We start from the raw sequence: 17,339 nt of genomic DNA on the forward strand, positions 1-17,339 counted from the left end.
ACAGGTCACCCCACATCTGTTAGAAAGGCTATCTCAACAAGATAAGAGAAAACAGGTGCTGGCAAGGATATGCCGGAAAAAAGAATCCTTGTGCCCTGTTTGGTGGAAATGGAAACTGATGCAGCCACTATGGAAAACAGTATGGAAGTTCTTAAAAATATTAAAAGCAAACTACCATATGATCTATTAACTCTCCTTCTGGATGTATATCTGAAGGAAACGAAATCACTATCACACAGAGGTATCTGCACCTCCGTGTTCTTGATGGCATTAGTCACAATAGCAAAGACTTGGAAACCATCTAAGTATCCATCCATGGATAGATGCATAAAGAGAATGTGGTATATGTACACACTGGAATACAATTCAGCCATCAAAATGAACAAAATCCTGACATTTACAACAACATGGATAGACTTTGAAGTACCATGTTAAATTAAATAGAAAGGCAAATACTGTATGATCTCACTTAATGTGGAATCTAGGAGAACCAAAGTCAGAAGAACAGAGACCAGATTGGTGGTTGCCAGCGGAGGCAAGGAGTAGGGGTATTGGGTGGAGATACCCAATACCTTCTCGTTATAAGACAGGTTCTAAAGATACAACGTTCTACATGATGACTTTAGTTAACAATACTGTATTGCGTACATGCAAGTTTCTATGAGAGTAGATCTTCAAAGTTCTCATTATAAAGAAAAAACTTGTTAACTATGTTGCACTGATGGGTTATTATGGTTAATATATCGCAATGTATTCAGGTTCAAATCATTATGTTGTACACCTTAAACCCACATAATGTTATAAGTCCATTGTATCTCAATAAATCTAGGAAAATTAAAAAAAAACTAGTGGAGTTCTTATTTTTTTTTGTAAGGCCAATATTTTGATTACAAATATATCATTTTCTCTAAAAAATATGTTAGATCACCTCCTTTATCAACTGGGGGGGCAGAGTGCTAATTCATAAAGGGGAAGCTAATTGATACGAGCATTAGGGAAAAAAGTGATTTAGGTTTGTGGAATCTTGCTAAGATTATCATTTTTAGAAGATGTCTTTGAAGGAAAAATATCCCTATCACTGTACATAAAAATGCTATCAATATTTTGGTAAATCTAAGCTTTACCGTACTTTGCTGGCCTTGTTTAGTCTCACAGAGGGACATCGTTAGACATTCCCATTATCAAATATGAGCTTGAATACTGCCTGGGAGTTAGCATGAAATCTCTGGTGATAGCTTTCCCCCTGGGCGAGGTGGAAGCACGGGTACGCGTGGGCAGAGGGTTCCGCCAAAAGCAAGGAGGGAAGGCACACAGTCTGAGAATTTCCAGCTTGGAGTGCGTTGACACTGCAGTAATATTAGGATGGTTGGTTTTGAGTAGTGTCGTTTTGAAAATAATTTGCCAGGAGGGCATATGTACGCGTAGTAGGAGATTATGTGTGCTCATAGTTAACCCTAAAACACGAAACCAATAAAATCTCTCCCCCAATTCAGTTAGTGTTACATCTGCCAAAAGAGGGTGTATTATTCAACTTACAGGCAAAGCGGGCATAATTAGGAGACCTCAAGATGCAAAGTCTTTTATATGTATCTTTTATTGGCGTTTATTTCTCTCTGACATACTGGTGGTTTCTTTTTTTTTTTTAATTTTTTTTTAATGTTTATTTATTTTTGAGACAGAGAGAGACAGAGCATGAACGGGGGAGGGGCAGAGAGAGAGGGAGACACAGAATCGGAAGCAGGCTCCAGGCTCTGAGCCGTCAGCCCAGAGCCTGACGCGGGGCTCGAACTCACAAACCGTGAGATCGTGACGTGAGCGGAAGTCGGACGCTCAACCGACTGAGCCACCCAGGCGCCCCATGGTGGTTTCTTACTGGAGGATCTCCCACGTGGTGGGAAGGAGAAACGGGAGGTGTCCTTCTCTCCCGAGGCATCCCATCTCTTGTGCTGGACTGCGACCAGAACCTAGTCACTGGGCACTCCAAGCCATTTCCAAGAGAAGCTGGGAAAAATAGCGCTTATCTGGGGGGCTGTGTATCCAGGTGAAACTAAGAAACTTGTTTATTCAGTGAGGAAGAAAGGAGATTGGTAGCCCGCAGCGGTTTCTGCCACTTTGCATTCGGTCGACGTTTATGGAATAAATGAATGCCATTTTTGGGACATTTGTTTAAAATCCAAAATGGTAATAGTGGGCGAATTCCCAACTGAATCGGAATAGTGTTTCTAAGCTAGTATTATTCTAAGCTAGTTTTAATACATATTTAAGTATCATTAATAGGAGAATGTAACTCACAAATATTCTTTTTTCTGGTCACCAATATATATTTTCTTTTTTCTGCATGACTACACAATATGGCATTGTAAACCATGCCTGTGGTTAAGGAGGAAAGAGAATAAGCACACAAAAGTTTGTCTGAAAATATTAAGGGAACTCCATACACATACCTATTCTGAGACATACAGTGAGGAAAAGAAATCAGTACTCTATTACTGGTTCCTACCCATGGAACAGCTCCCCGGTTCTCTTTTTACCTTTCCAGGCCAGTTGACTTGTTCTCACTGAGACGTTTTGGCATGTTCTTATTTTCCTAGCCATTTCCAGAGGACATCAACTCCAGCCCCTTTACCCCGTCTCCGTCCACATTCCGTAACATCTTGCAAGGCTGTGGTTGCTTAATTAATTCAGAGCATGGGTACCAGTAATTAAATATCATGTACAATCCACTTTAAGAAGAGTAGCAGTAAGTGACTTTGTTTCCCCTCCACCAAACCTTGTTTAAATTAGCTACGTTCGCTTTCCAGGTTGTTAGCCGGCCTAAATTGAAATTCAGTTGACGGTATCTTGGCGATTACCTACACATCATGCACCGTTTTGCCAAAAGCTCTCAAATACACTTATTTATATGCGCCCTTTGGATTTCCCAAAACCATTATAAAAGCAAGCTGACCTAGAGAAGCTCGTGTTTTCTCGAAAGGACTGAACTGTCTGCTGCATAGAGGCAATTATTAAAGGCAACGCTTTATTTAAGTTTTGAAGCAGAGAGCCAGCACAATTGCATATAAAATACTGACATCAAAATTCAGAGAATCAGAGAAAATAATAAAGGCAAAGAGAGATAACATAAAAGTTGATCAAATTTTAATCTAGAGTACCCTATGTAATTTTACTTCTTGTTCCTAAGGCTGCATAAAGTTAAATCATTTATACATGCTGTTTGTGTGTTTTAGCGACATTATTAGTTTCTCGTGTTTCATTTTTCTCTATTCACATACTGAATCCACCCCGTTGAAGTAATTAGCATAATCACCAACATTATAAGATCATTTTCCTCACTCCAAATAAATGACCATCAAACTCATGCCTTACTCTCTATATTCAGAAATGCTTAAATAGTTCATTATTACCCAAATGATGATGGGAGAAATGCTGTGCATAAGATAAAAGGAATAATGACTCATACCCCCCACAAAGAAGATGAAATTCTCCCACATAAGAATTAATTCACTGTAAGATATCTGAGTATAGGGATGATAATTGAAAGGACTAAAAATAAAATTGAATGCAATAGGCAATCTAAAGGTCATGAGACTTGTCACTAAACAATTAGATTTTTTTTTAAATTTTGATAGGTTTTATAAATATTACCATGGCTTGGATTCTGAATGTAGATTACTTTTAAATGGAGCTTTCTTGCATCTGAATGCATATCTAATGAAAATACTTCATATGCTGCAAGCTTTCTCCTATCATATCAAATTATATTGATAAAAAGCTAAAGGTCAGGAGACTTATCACAAACAGAGTTTTTTTTTTTTAATTTTGGTAAGGTTAAGTTTTATAAATACGACTATGCTTCTGTTTGGAATTTAGAACAACTTTTAAGTGGTGTTTTATCTACCTAAATGTACATCTAGTGAAAGTCTTTTTCTATGTTCTGAGATTCCCATTTCTTACAGTAAATCTAAAAGAACCTGAAACACTTAATAGTAGCCATTTAATTATCCAACAACAATATCTTCTGTTGGTAACAGGTTTTATCGATTTTTAAATCTCAACCTATATTGTCTGAAACAAATGAGGATTAATGAGGACTATAGTATTCTTACATTCAAAGATATAAGCAAATTTGCTTATAGGGATATATATTGATTTGCATGACATCACGATGGATTAGCGATACTGGTTAATAGCAGAATTTAGATTTCTTAACACTGAACCTAGGGGCCAGGTCTAAGCAAATCATATCATCTTTTTTGCGTGCAAATTTTTTTCCAAATACCTTCTGTGTCCATGTCGGTCCCTAGCATTCTGCTGCCCGGGACTAACATGCATCTGTTAAGCTATAAGCTTGTTATGGTTGGTATCCAGGTGACAGGTCGGTGGCTACAAACACAAGTGATAAAGTACTTTGAAATTCACCCATGGTGCACACTCCCTAAGTGAAGTCTATCCTTTCATAGGAGACTTTCCTAACAGAACTCAGGGGCACAGCTGTCTCTTCCTCTCATGAGTGTCTGGTCTACTTTAACTTCTTACGGTCCCAGAGAATCTTCTACAAGATCAGTGTCCCTCTTTCCTTTGGCCAATGTAAATTTCTGAGGTGAGTTTCTAACTTACCTTTAATGTCTGCAGTGGTGTCTATCAGGGACTACGGTTCACTGCACACATCAGGTTGGGCACCAGACATCCCCAGACACTGTCATGAACCTTCAAGTCATTGTAGATATGTAAGGTTTTTGTGACAGTTTTCCCAGAAGACGGCTTTGGGGCATCTTGATAAATGGAGGCTTTTTCCTAATTTGCAGAAAGGTCAATAAATATAATTTATTTCTAGTTTCCAAATGGTCAATGAATGCATCAAAAGCTACTCAACATCATGTATCATTAAGGAAAAACAAGTGCAAAATATGATACTATTAAACATCCACAAAAATGGCAAAAATTAAAATAACTGAGAGCAAATCAGATTCACAGACGTACACCTTGATGCAATTACTTCCATAAATTCTTGGCCCATACCTAATAAATCTGGACATACAACTAACATACATACAACTCATAAATCTGGACACACATACACACATACAACTAATACCAGCTGTGGGTATACCCAACACAAAGGCGTATATATGGACTCTAACAGAATATTTTTAAAGACCCATAGCAAGCTTCATTACAAACAAACTCTGGGAATACAAACAGTACATAAATAGATCAAAAGAATTGTGGTAATGGACAATGGAATACTATATACCAAGAGAAAAGAGCAAATATTGCTACATGACGAAAATATGGATAAATACAGAGCAAAAGGGTGAATGCTATGTTATTCCACTTAGATGAAGTGAAAGAACAGGCAAAATTAATCTGTAAGGACCTCTGGAGTGGAATGAGGAGGTTCTTGATGTGAGTGGTAGACAGGAGTGTTCACTTTTTAAAAGCCAACTGGGTCTCTACTCGTAAGGTAGCACTGGAATACCATGTTTTGTTTTGTTTTGTTTCGTTTCGTTTTGTTTTGCTTTTAAAGGAAGCCCACATCCAAAACAAAGATTCACCTCTTAGGGATTGATTCACATTACCCAGGTACATGAGAGACAGCTAGGCAAACGGAATGTCAAATCATTCATTGGAATTAGCAAACGTAGTGGTTTCATAGGCAATACGTGCGTCAGTATGATCAACACATTTACTCCATGAAAACAAACCCCCACGGGAAGCAATATTATACGAATACAACAACAATGACCATTGGCTAGTAAATGTCCTTTCACTTAGCAGTGCGCTGAACGTTTACCATGCTAAGCATAGAGGGCGCATTTGTTAATTCAAGAGGCATTTAGTTACATTCAACGACACTGGTTCAAGATGGCTACTCAAACACCAGAACCTTTGAGCAAGCTCATCTAACAGCTCTCCCATGGCTACAGATACAATTTTGACATAGCTTGTCTGAAGAATCCCAAGCTACTTGGGAAGAGTGTGACTCTCAGAGATCAAGAATTGACATTACCGTATTTTGTAAGGGGTAAACTCAAGTTCAAATCCAAGTCATGTTTATCTGGAGGCTACGGATAAAACCAGAAGAGGATTCAGGATGCAGGGGTTCAATTCAGAGATGCTACACTCATTCACTCAAGAGCTGTTTATGGAGAAACAGCTTATTTGTGGCCAACTATTATTGCCTTATGTGCTAATGACAAAGCTCTCATTGGAAAAGTCTTTGTCCTCAAGGTGATTACATTCTAGAGGGAAGACAGACCACACGCCCATAGACAAATAGGAAAATTTCACTTAATGGGGTGCGCTCTGAAGAGAACACGAATCAGGGTTAGGAGTAAAGACCGACGAAGGGCCCAACGAAGAGCTCAGAAAAGAGCTGTCCAGGCAAAGGGGACAAAAAGTATAAAGACCCCGAGGCAAGAACAAGGTTGATGCACTCAAGGAACAGCAAAGGGCTCAGCATGGCTAGGGTCCGGTTCAAGGAGAGGCGGGAGCAAATGAGGTGGGAAAGGCAGGCGGGGGCCAGACCACACTTGGCCTTCAAACCCACACTGAGGGGGCTCGGGTTTTAAGCAAAACGAGGAAACACTTGCGGGGCTTTAAGCAAAACAAACATAATGCCTATGCCTTAAAAAGACTACTCTACTCTCAAAAATAAACATTCAAAAACGGGGGTGGGAGCGCCTGAGTGGCTCAGTAGCATAAGCATCTGATTCTTGATACTGGCTCAAGTGAGCATCTCACGGGTCCCTGGGTCTGAGACCAGCGTCAGACTTTGCTGTCAGCGCTGCTTCAGATCCTCTGTCCCCCTCTCTCTCCTCCGCCCCTCCCCTCTGTCTCAAAAATAAATATGCATTTTTCAAAAACAGAATACTCTGGCACGTTACATAGAAACATACGTCCATACTGAGGCAATTTGGAAGTGAAATACTTTTTAAGCACCAGCCCACTTACCTTCCAATGGATAAAACATTCTCAAAAACCTTTTACAGTAACACCCAGCTCAGTGCCTTTTTCTCTACATTTCCCAGGCTCAGTGGATTTCTTGGAAGTCTATGGTTCATAACTTTATCACTGTTTTCATAGAGATCTAAGGAGCATCTGAAATAAAGGGCAGTCTCATCTAAAGGCTGTCTACAGAGAAATGTGAGTATAAAATAACAGCATAGGACTGACCACTGTCAATATATGACAGAAAAAAATCCTTTGGTGTCAAAATTTGTAGCAGCGTTTATGGCTTGCCTCTTCCACAGCCCCACATACTTTGGACCAAAGGAACGAGGGGGCTTCTTGGTACGTTTCTTAGGTTTGGTGGAGATGATCATGTCTTGTCCTTCCCAAACTCAGAGATTGTTTCCTGTAGGAACCCAGATCTCTTCAAATAAAAAGCAGTGACTAGGTCGTCCGCTCACTAATTACAAATTGCATATTTGCTCTGGACTCACTTGAACATATGAACTGCTACTTACCTCTTTGTTATACTGAAATCCTCACTTGCATCGCTTGCCCTGGAAAACAAATGTGAGAGGCATGCTTAGGACATTATCTCCCAATTGGCTATCCCTCGAGTTCACCCTCAGGTGGAAACGCCACGCACAGGGAAGTGGGTCAGGGATGAATCCAATTTCATGAACATCTGAAAGCTTTCATCTGGTGGAACATACCATCCCTCTCGAAGAGCAAAACAGATCCCTCCCCACAAAAAGTTATTAGTTAAAAGGCCAAACTGGGGTCCCCGTGGTGATACTTTTAGTGCCATGAGTACTGGATGAAGTGAGGTAAATAATAGATGGCCTGTTCGCTGGGGGATTTATGTCCGCCCTTCTCAAGAAGCAGATGGAAATTTTAACCCACTCACATCTGATCTCAGTTTGGAGCCATCTTTCTTTCTCTCCAAAGAACAGAGACTGGATTTCAGGCCAGTGAAGTCATTTCCCTGCTATCCTATCAGTGCAAACAACAAGTTGAAAATTACGTGATGAATCACTGCTCTGACCTTCTGCCCAGATATAGTTAACTGCCTTAGTTATTTGTCTTGCAAACCTAAATAATCAGGTTTTAGCACTTGACCTTATGTTGGGAACGGGGGGGGGGGGGCGTAGTCGGGGTGGAGATCCTGGAATGAGCCTCTTGTGACTTTGATTTTACATACACGTGTGCGCGCGCGCGCGTGCGCACACACACACACACACACACACACACACACACACACACACACATACACACACAGAGTGGGATAACCTTTGTTCCCTTTCCCAGATTCGCTCTGGCTTCTCACTGAGTTCAGGCAATGGGAGACTCCAGTAGAAAAGGCATGAGCAGAGTGAGGTCAGGATGTGTGTCCCAAATTTGACCCTGCTCGCCCACTGGCTGCCAGTGGGTGGATTTCTTCACGAAAGGCCACAGCTCCATCCATCTGGCTGCCCGATCCTATGGCTTGGGATCTCTCTGGTTCTCTCAACCTGGCCATACTTCTGGCCAAGCAAGCACATTAATGTCTTTTCATCTGAGCGTACCGCTACTGTCCCCTTCCTGCCTTGCTATACCAGTACAGAATTTGATTTCAAACATCTTACATGGCGGTTACATTTCCTGTGGTATATGTTACCATTATTAAGATGATTTTACTACAGAAGATCAAAGGTACATCTAAAATTTTACATTAGAATAATTAGTAAAAAAAATTTTTTATATAACTCTCAAAACAGTCACCTGGTGAAAGTCTGCCTTAGTACGCGTCAGCCAATAAATCAGGGTTAACTTTTCAGGTAAATAGAAGATGAGAGCTAACATTTATTGTAAGTCCTCTGTGTCCTAGACAATTTACATACTGTACTCTAATCATTCTAACAACTATATATGAATTAGAGTGAGTAAAAACCAGAGCAAATATTCAAAAGCTAACCTCACCTTGAGATTCTTGTACCTTATTCAGACCGCTGCCATTCAAGGGTGTTAGCGTGTGGTTTCTTTATTTTCATTATTTGCTATCAAAGATATGAGAAGTCAGCATAAAGAGGAATTGATGAAAATTCTGCAAACGCTGTCGTCATCGCCGCCTCAAAGCATTCCTTTTCGGAGGCGGCTGTGATCTGAGAGCTTGTGTTCCCCTAAAACGGATATGCTGGTATCGTAACCCCCAATGGTGATCGTATCAGTAGGTGGGAGGTGCTTACGTTATGAAGGTGGAACTCTCAGGAATGCCACTGGTGTTCTTTACAGAAGAGGCTCCGGGGGCCCCTGGGAGGCTCAGTTGGTTGAGCATCTGACTTTGGCTCACGTCATGCTCTCACGGTTCATGTGTTCGAGCCCCTGGTCAGGCTCTGCGCTAAGACTGTGGAGCCTGCTTGGGATCCTTTCTCTTCCTCTCTCCCCACCCCTACCCTGCTCACGCTCCCTCTCTCTCTAAGTAAATAAATAAACTTTAAAAAAAAAAAAGAGGCTCCAGAGAGCTCCCCCCCACGCCACTCCCTCCATGTGGCTGCAAGAGGCTGCGACCATGAGGGGGTCCTTCTGACACATGCTGGCACTCCGATCTGTCTCCGGAACTGTTAGAGAGAAATCTCTGTTACTTTAAGCCTTCTGGGCTGTGGCATTTTATTGCAGTGGCCTGAACAGACTACAGTAGAGGCACCCCCTCTGGATGGCAGCTGGCTCCCTTGAATTTAGGTATCAGCTCCTTCCCAATTTACTCTTCAAGCCTCAGAGATCGGGCTCTTCCAGGAGGCTGACGACTTGGGGGTGAGTTCACAGGCTGGTACAGCGGTCTTCTGTCCACAGTCCTTGCGAACTTCGAACCACTCTCTCTCTCTCTCAGCTGAAGCCACTGGTTCTTATATCTGGGTGAAAATTAATATACTTCCTTATTCGGGTAGAATGCAGAGTACACGTACTATCTCAATAAAGCCACAGGTTTTGAACAGTTTCCCCTCTGGCATACCAGCCAAAGTGCCAAAAATGCAGCACAAATGCTTTTCCGCATTTTTTTCCTCCTGTTTCCATTCACAAATGGTCATTTGGGCTGAAGGATTCTCAGCTCTCCCCAGACTCATTAGTGAAGCAAGTTACTGACCCACATCTTTCTTCCTTTGCTCCGTGACTGGGAAGGGGGAGGCACCGAGAACGTCCTGCAGTTCAGATTCCCACAGCCCTTCTCTTCCTGCCATTTCCTCCCTCCAGTGTCCGACTTTACTCTGGGTCAGTCACCAGGTCCCCGCCCACGACAGAAGCTACTTGAGCATGTCGCCTTTCTATTCTCTCAGCTGCCCCCCGCCCCCCGCCCGCCCCCATCTCCACCCACCTCTGCGACACCATGGTGCACCTGCGGCTGTCTGGCTGTCTTCCGGGGCTGCTCCCCTCCCAGGGCTCAGAGCACAGGGCAGGGGTGGAGGTGAGGGAGGCCTGTTGCACTTAGCTGCTCCAAGCCTAACTGCAGAAGACCCTGTGGATTGCAGGAGGGCAATGTCCCGGTCGGCGTCCCCAGAGGAGGCTGGCTGTGAGGGTTCCAGGCTTTTCCACTGCCCTTTTAAGGACTGGTTTTCCTTTCCGCTTGGGATTGGCTGTTGCAACTAGTCTCCAAATCTGCGTGTTCTCCTCTCCCTCTTCAGGTTCCTATTTTCATTTCCTCTCCCTCTTCTACGGTCTCATTCCCTTCCTTCTCCTCTTCTCGGGGCAAAATGGTAAGCCAATTTTCAAAGGTGGTCATTAAGAGGAGAACCCCATATGCTTCGTAGCCTGGAGTTGGGAATACTTTTGTTTTGTTTTGTAATGTTTTTTTTTTTTATTTGAGGGCAGGGGGAGGGGCAGAGAGAAAGGGAGACAGTGGGTTTGAAGCTGGCTCTGTGCTGACAGCCGAGAGCCCAATGCGGGGCTTGAACTCATGAACCATGAGATCGTGACCTGAGCCGAAGTCGGATGCCTGGCCGACTGGGCCACCCGGGTGCCCTGGGAATACTTATTTTTAAAGAGAGGATGCACTTAATAAAAAGGGTCACGCCCTTGGCAGAAGGCATACTGAATAAAGGCACAGCTTTTAGTAGTATAAATTTGACGGAATGTGCTTCATTCTCCACAAATAAGGAGTGGCCCAGCTCGCACACAACTCAGGGTTTGAGAGCATTTTGTGCACCTTCAGTATCCAATCTCCTCAGGAATTAGCCTTATCCGTTCAGGAAAAAAAAAAAAAAGAATTCTACACATCCTTGTCCACATGGGTATTTCATTCAAAATCAAGGCTAGCAACTGCATGGCATGGTTCCCACACTTTCCCTCCAGGGCCCCTGTTAGTCTTTACTAATCAATCACCATTAGTTTTACATTTGGGCACAGAGGCAGCTTCTGCTTTTCTCAAAACAGTAAGCCAAGTTGCTTCCACCAGTTAACGGCAAATTGCTGGAAGAGAAGTCCATTTCCACTCCTGTAAAAAGATACCAACTACTCACCATAATCACCTCCACATATGACACTAAGGGTTGTATTTTATACTCTGTAAAACTTATCAAAATGCGCTACCATGATTACACATTATTAAGCTGATACACATGGACTTTTATAAAGTTTTTTTTTTTTTGCTCGTTTGTTTTGAGAGAGAGAGAGAGAGAGAGAGCGGGAAGGGGCGGAGCGAGTGGGAGAGAGAATCCCAAGCAGGCCCCACATTCAGCATGGAGCCCAACGCGTGGCTTGATCCCAGGACTGTGAGATCATGACCTGAGCTGAAATCAAGAGTCGGCCACCCGCTGAACCCAATGAGCCACCCAGGCACCCCAAGAGGTGCTTTTAATGAAGAAATTGACTACCTTATATAATTGGAAGACAGAGTTGCCAACACGTAGATTTCCTTTTGACAAAACCAAAGTAGAAAGTCATGTCAATTATCCGAGCAATTCTTTGTGTCCTACCTAGTTCTTGAAGTATTATAAATACCCTGAGGTAGTCTTATTTAATTATGGCATTTAAAAAACACGAAGACCAGTATTGATTTTCCAAACTATCTTAAGACATTTTTTATGATTTACATAGCGGCAAAGAGGGAAGGGTGATAATAAAACACACTGCACTGTGATGATTAGCAAGAAACTTGCAAGTAGAACACAAGGGGCTATTTAAAAAAAAAAGAATTGTTTTTAAGAGGGAAAACATTTCATTTCTATTTCAATTGATAAGGCTTCAAATTAGTTTCAGCATAACACTTGGAAAAATGTTAGTTAACATTCACAGGCAATATTACCCTAGCTTGAAGCATGTGTGTGTGTGTGTGTGTGTGTGTGTGTGTGTGTGCGCGCGCGCGTGTACACTTTCATCTAATTCACTCTTACATACCTTTACCCTGACATTTACCTGGACTTTGGTAATGGCATTTATACTTAACAATTTATTCTTAACACATATCTTACAACGTTATTCTCAAAAGAAGCTCTTGGTAAATATTGATCAAGGGTACGGAATCTGTCAAGGAGGCTAATATTGGCTTTCACTTTTGGCAATTTTTTTTTTCCATTTCTACATAAGGAAAATCAGAAACCATTAGCACTCAGGATTTAAGCTCTAACAGATATCTCATGCACAATCCTGGGTATGATATCAAAGCTAGGGGAAAAATGTGAATAATATTACAGTAGATTGGTGTGAGGCATGATTACTAAAATGACTTGGCTACGTTTCACTTACCAGATACTCCTATATACCAACTCTCCACTTACAGAGCCCTGGAGAGTCAAAGAAAAGTCACAAAGTTTACACCTTTATTTATTGGAAAAAATTATTGAGGGTCTCTTACGACGAGATTGTATGTTTCTTAGAAAGTGAACAAGACGAATATGTTCCCTGTCTCACAGCGCTCACAGTGTAGTGAAGAATACAGACAAATAAATGCCCAACTACAATGCTGTGTGTTAGGATGATTCATGATCGTCCCGAATCAATACCACCTGGGGGGCTTTTTAAAAAAAATACATATTCTCGGGACTCTGCTCCAGGCATCCCGACTCAGAGCCATGTTTCAGCATGCCTGGGAGGCAAGAGAGAAAGCTCATTTCCCAGAGGAAATGAGTCTTTAAAGGAGATGGGAATTATCAAGGAGAAGCTTGTGTGAGGTTGTTGTCGGGGCCAGGCCGGGTCGGGGGCAGTGGTGCTGGGTGGGTGGAATAAAATGGGAGAGACCAGTGTTGCGATCTGAGGAGGGCAGCGTGTATGCCTCCTTAAACGTGAACAGGCATTTATTATGGTAACATCACAATGTACGACCTGGAGCGGTGCAGGAGGGTGGACACGGTGGAGACGAATTCGACTAATGAAACAAGGCCGAGCTCATAACAGGACCTCGGGGGTTCAGATGATTTTAAGGAGTTTAGACTATTTCACTAGTAGTGGGCAGAAGAGAAATCTGCTCGGGGTCACCGTGACGTTGTTTCGGCTCTTGGGCCACGGTGCAGGTGGCTGTTCACGTTTGCTGATGTACAGAGCACAGGAGGAAAAAGTTATTTGGGGGTGAAGGTGAGAAATTGCATTTGTTAAAACTATTTATGCATTTTTAGAGAGAAACAGTGTGCACAAGCGGGGAAGGGGCAGAGAGAGAGAGGGAAAGAGAGAATCCCAAGGAGGCTCCACGCTGTCAGCTCAGAGCCTGATGTGGGGCTTGATCCCACGAATCGTGAAATCGTGACCGGAGCCCAAATCAGGAGTCAGATGCTTAACCGACTGAGCCACCCAGGCGCCCTGAGAAATCGCATTTTCCACATAATTTTGAGATCCTTGTATTACCATCTAGTGGCAATTAATGGCTGTAAAATCCAGGAGGAACTTAAGAGTCACCAATCACTTATTCAACAGGTATTAACTGAGCCCTTCCTCTGCACCTACACCTTGCGCTAAGTCTAAAGACACAACGGTGGAAAAAAAGGAGAGGCGGCCCCCACCTTTGCGACCGTGTCTCTAGATGTTCATGGACGCTCTGGAAGGGCAAGGGATCACCCGAGACGGGGTCTGCTTAAAACACGTAAAAGGATTTAGATGATGAGCAACACACAGGAACCTCTATGTAAACGCGAACTACTAACAAAACAAACAAAATCAAAGAGCATCCTCGCAAAGCAGAGAACTAGAATAGGATGGAGTGCCGCCAAATGATCCGACAGCCGTGAAAGGCCTCTGAGAACCAAATGACATTAAAAACGAAAAAAAAAAAAAAAGCCATGGATGTATCAGAGGGAATCGCTAATGTGAAGAACCCAGACATGAGAGAGAGGGTGCACGCGGGTCTGAGAATCTGCCACTGGGCTCCCAAGGCCCCCTTCGTGCATTGGAATTTTTAGCCGAAACAGGAGGGGAGGCTGCTAGATGGTTTTAAGCTGGAGAGGAACTTGATTTGACTTACGTTTTTAAAACTACTGCTGTGGCCGTTGTGTGAAGAACCGACTCTGTAAGAGCAAGAGTGAGAGCAGGGTCATGCTCTAGGAGACCGCTTCAGTCATCCAGCAAGGTGATGGGGACTTGGCCTCAACGTGATGGACTCAGTTCATTTTCTGAGAGCGGAGGAGGATGGCCTTGCCGACGAATTAAATGTAGGCAGATGAGGGGGCACTGGGTGGCTCAGGCGGGGGAGTAACCGAATCTTGATTTCGGCTCAGGTCATGATCTCACCGTCCGTGGGCTCAGCCTCGCGTCGGGCTCCGCACCGAGTGTGGAACCTGCTTAAGATTCTCTCTCTCACCCTTTGCCCCTCTCCCCTGCTTGCTCTCTCTTTCTCTCTCTCTCTAGAAAAGTGAAATAAAATGAAGTAGGGAAAGGAAGGAGACCAAGGAAACATTTGATGACGTGTTGGCGTTTCTCCAAGTTCAGGGTGAATTACTTGGGGAGGACGACCACGGTGCCTACCACAAATCATCTGTTCCCCTTGCCCCTGTTTTTTTTCCAGTGCTTTCTGATATGGCCGTCTCAGAAGGAGTGCTTTCTGAATGAATCAGTAAATGAGAGAATATGTCCATACGCGGAAAATGAGGCTGCTTCCTTCATGCGGCTCTTTTCCACCGCCTAATTTCACCTTGTTCCCCTAGGACATTAATCTCTCCCGTGGAGTAGGTGTGGTCTTTATTTACTCGAATATCAGTGAAAACAGGCTGTAGCTTCTCTCTCCACTTTGAAATAAAATTAACATGTAAAATAAAGGAGATTTCGTCACACAGCCTTTTCAGAAAGCAAATTTATCCCTGCAGAGGCTCTCAGGCTTCTGGAGCTATTTGACTCCAGGGGTGATGGATGTGGAAGAACTCAGTAAGTACCTCCATATGCTCCACCCCATGTGGATGTGATTAAACCTCACAGCATCCCAAAGGGAGGTGATATTATTATTATTATTACTATTTTATTTTTGTTATTGCCATTTTAGAGATGTGGAAACTGAGCCTCTACAAGAGGAAATGGGACTCAAACCAGGCCAATCAATGCTCACAGTTTTTGCTTCTCACCCCGAGGTTTCCAGGCCCAGATACCAATAAGACTCATCTCCGACGGGTGAGTCGCGACCTAGGAAAGGTCTATCTGTGACTTTATGGGAACTCACCAGTCATTTCTCTCCATGTTTTACAAATGAACAGAGCAAGTATTCTCCATGAAGACCTGCCAAACATGGACACAACTATTTAAGGGCAGTCAAGGAAAGGGAACCCCCTTCCTGATTTGGGCAATACACATGTGTTGGTAAGAAAGCTGAATCCAACGAATGTGGTACCAGAGACTTCTTTCCCCACTAAAATTAGACCCAGATCGTTGAGGTGGCCAGCCCAAAGCCTTCAAGTCTGTGGCCCAGCATCAGGGCTCTGAAGGCTCCAGCTGTCTGCTTAACTCCCCCACCCCAAGTGCCTATTTTAGTTCATGAGCCTTTTTGCCCACAGGAAGATATGTCAAGGCAGGAGATGGGTTGAGCTAAGAGTCCCAGCAAATGGATCTCCATGAAATTCTCTTCTGCCATTGTACGCACTGACTTCAGAAAAGCACGCCAACTTCATTCTTACTCTATTCCCTTCTTCTCCTGGCCCTACTCTGCTAGCTGCCCTTATTCTTAAAATTCTGTTCGCGATCTCAATCCTATCCCTTCTGCACACACGCACACACCACATTCACTTATTTCTATGATGTCGCATAAACAAAGAGATAGATTAGGCAGCTAGGTTTCATTTTGGCAACAGGCCTGGCATTGAGGGAATCTTCTCGGATAGGGTGTTTCTGTTTTTAATATTTTTTAAAAAGTTTCTTTTATTTTGAGAGAGAGAGAGAGACAGAGAGAAAGAGATAGGAGAAAGGTAGGGAAGGAGCAGCAGAGAGAGAGAGGGAGAAGGAGAATCCCAAGCGGGCTCCCTGCATGCTATCAGTGAAGAGCAGGGGCTATTCCTAAGAACACTGGCTTTGGGCCTTCCTGAATCCCCACATTCTACCCACACAAATATGAGCAACATTACCAAAATATTTTAGCCAGGTCACATCCCTAGAACAATTTTCATTTTACCTAATCAGAATACGGTTCTACCAGCGATCATGCTAAACAAGCCACTAATTTCCCTGAGCAAATCCATGTCTGACCTTCATCATGCTGATTAGAAAACCCTCAGGTGTTGATTGAGCTATAGATAGTTAAAGGGCTTTCAGTAGCCATCTTTGGAATTAGCCTTTTTCATACAACGTTAGGCGCCACCCTTGGACTATGGGTTCTTGGTTATAGAAATGGAATGGCCCCAGAAGTGCAGCTTGAACTAAGTGTCACACACATAATATCATACAATGTGCCAAAGTGTCTTCAAGTATGTTATTACAGACACTGTAACAGTTCCCCGTTCAACATGAATACAGCAAGTGTGATATTTTAATAAGTTCCCTCACCAAGTATTTCCGGGTGCCTGGAGACTGTTCACATGTTCCGAGATCTGCCAGATCAGTCACTTGTTACCTCAATTGTCTACTGCTTTTTCTCGTTTCACCCCTCGCCATTCCTTCTTCTACCCGATGCTTTAAGAACGCGGGACTGAATTTCAGGACGGATATGAGATCCTTCCTTAACAAACTCTGTAGTTTCTACTAATCATCTCAAATTGACTTGTCTAGTAAGATCTCTCATACATTCAAGGGTGAGCTATTTATTTATTAGTTTAGTTTTTTCCTTTCATTTCAAGGAAGGAAGTTAAAAGGTAACATTAATTCCAGTTATTATTGTGAAAGTCTGAACATATTTTTTTTTTCCTATACCAGGTAGCAGCCGAACGGATTAGTTCTAAAGGAACTAGAAAATATATGCTAGTGGCTCTTGCAAGTTATTACAGTCTAATTGTAGTTAATTTTATTCTCTGGGACAA

General features: G+C 42.9%; 1 long non-coding RNA gene across 1 annotated transcript in view; it reads right to left on the reverse strand.

Annotated features, from left to right (window-relative positions):
* The window catches only part of LOC111560409, a 208,824-nt gene that overhangs the window by 149,178 nt on the left and 42,307 nt on the right, over window positions 1–17,339 (reverse strand). Inside the window, exons 11-13 of the long non-coding RNA XR_006597502.1 lie at window positions 7,859–7,944; window positions 7,470–7,508; window positions 4,618–4,794 (exon numbers count right to left, since the gene is read on the reverse strand). This is a non-coding gene — a long non-coding RNA (uncharacterized LOC111560409). The remainder of the gene's footprint in view (window positions 1–4,617; window positions 4,795–7,469; window positions 7,509–7,858; window positions 7,945–17,339) is intronic.

This window comes from Felis catus, chromosome B2 (genome assembly GCF_018350175.1).
Source record: "Felis catus isolate Fca126 chromosome B2, F.catus_Fca126_mat1.0, whole genome shotgun sequence".
Classification (NCBI taxonomy): Eukaryota; Metazoa; Chordata; class Mammalia; order Carnivora; family Felidae; genus Felis; species Felis catus.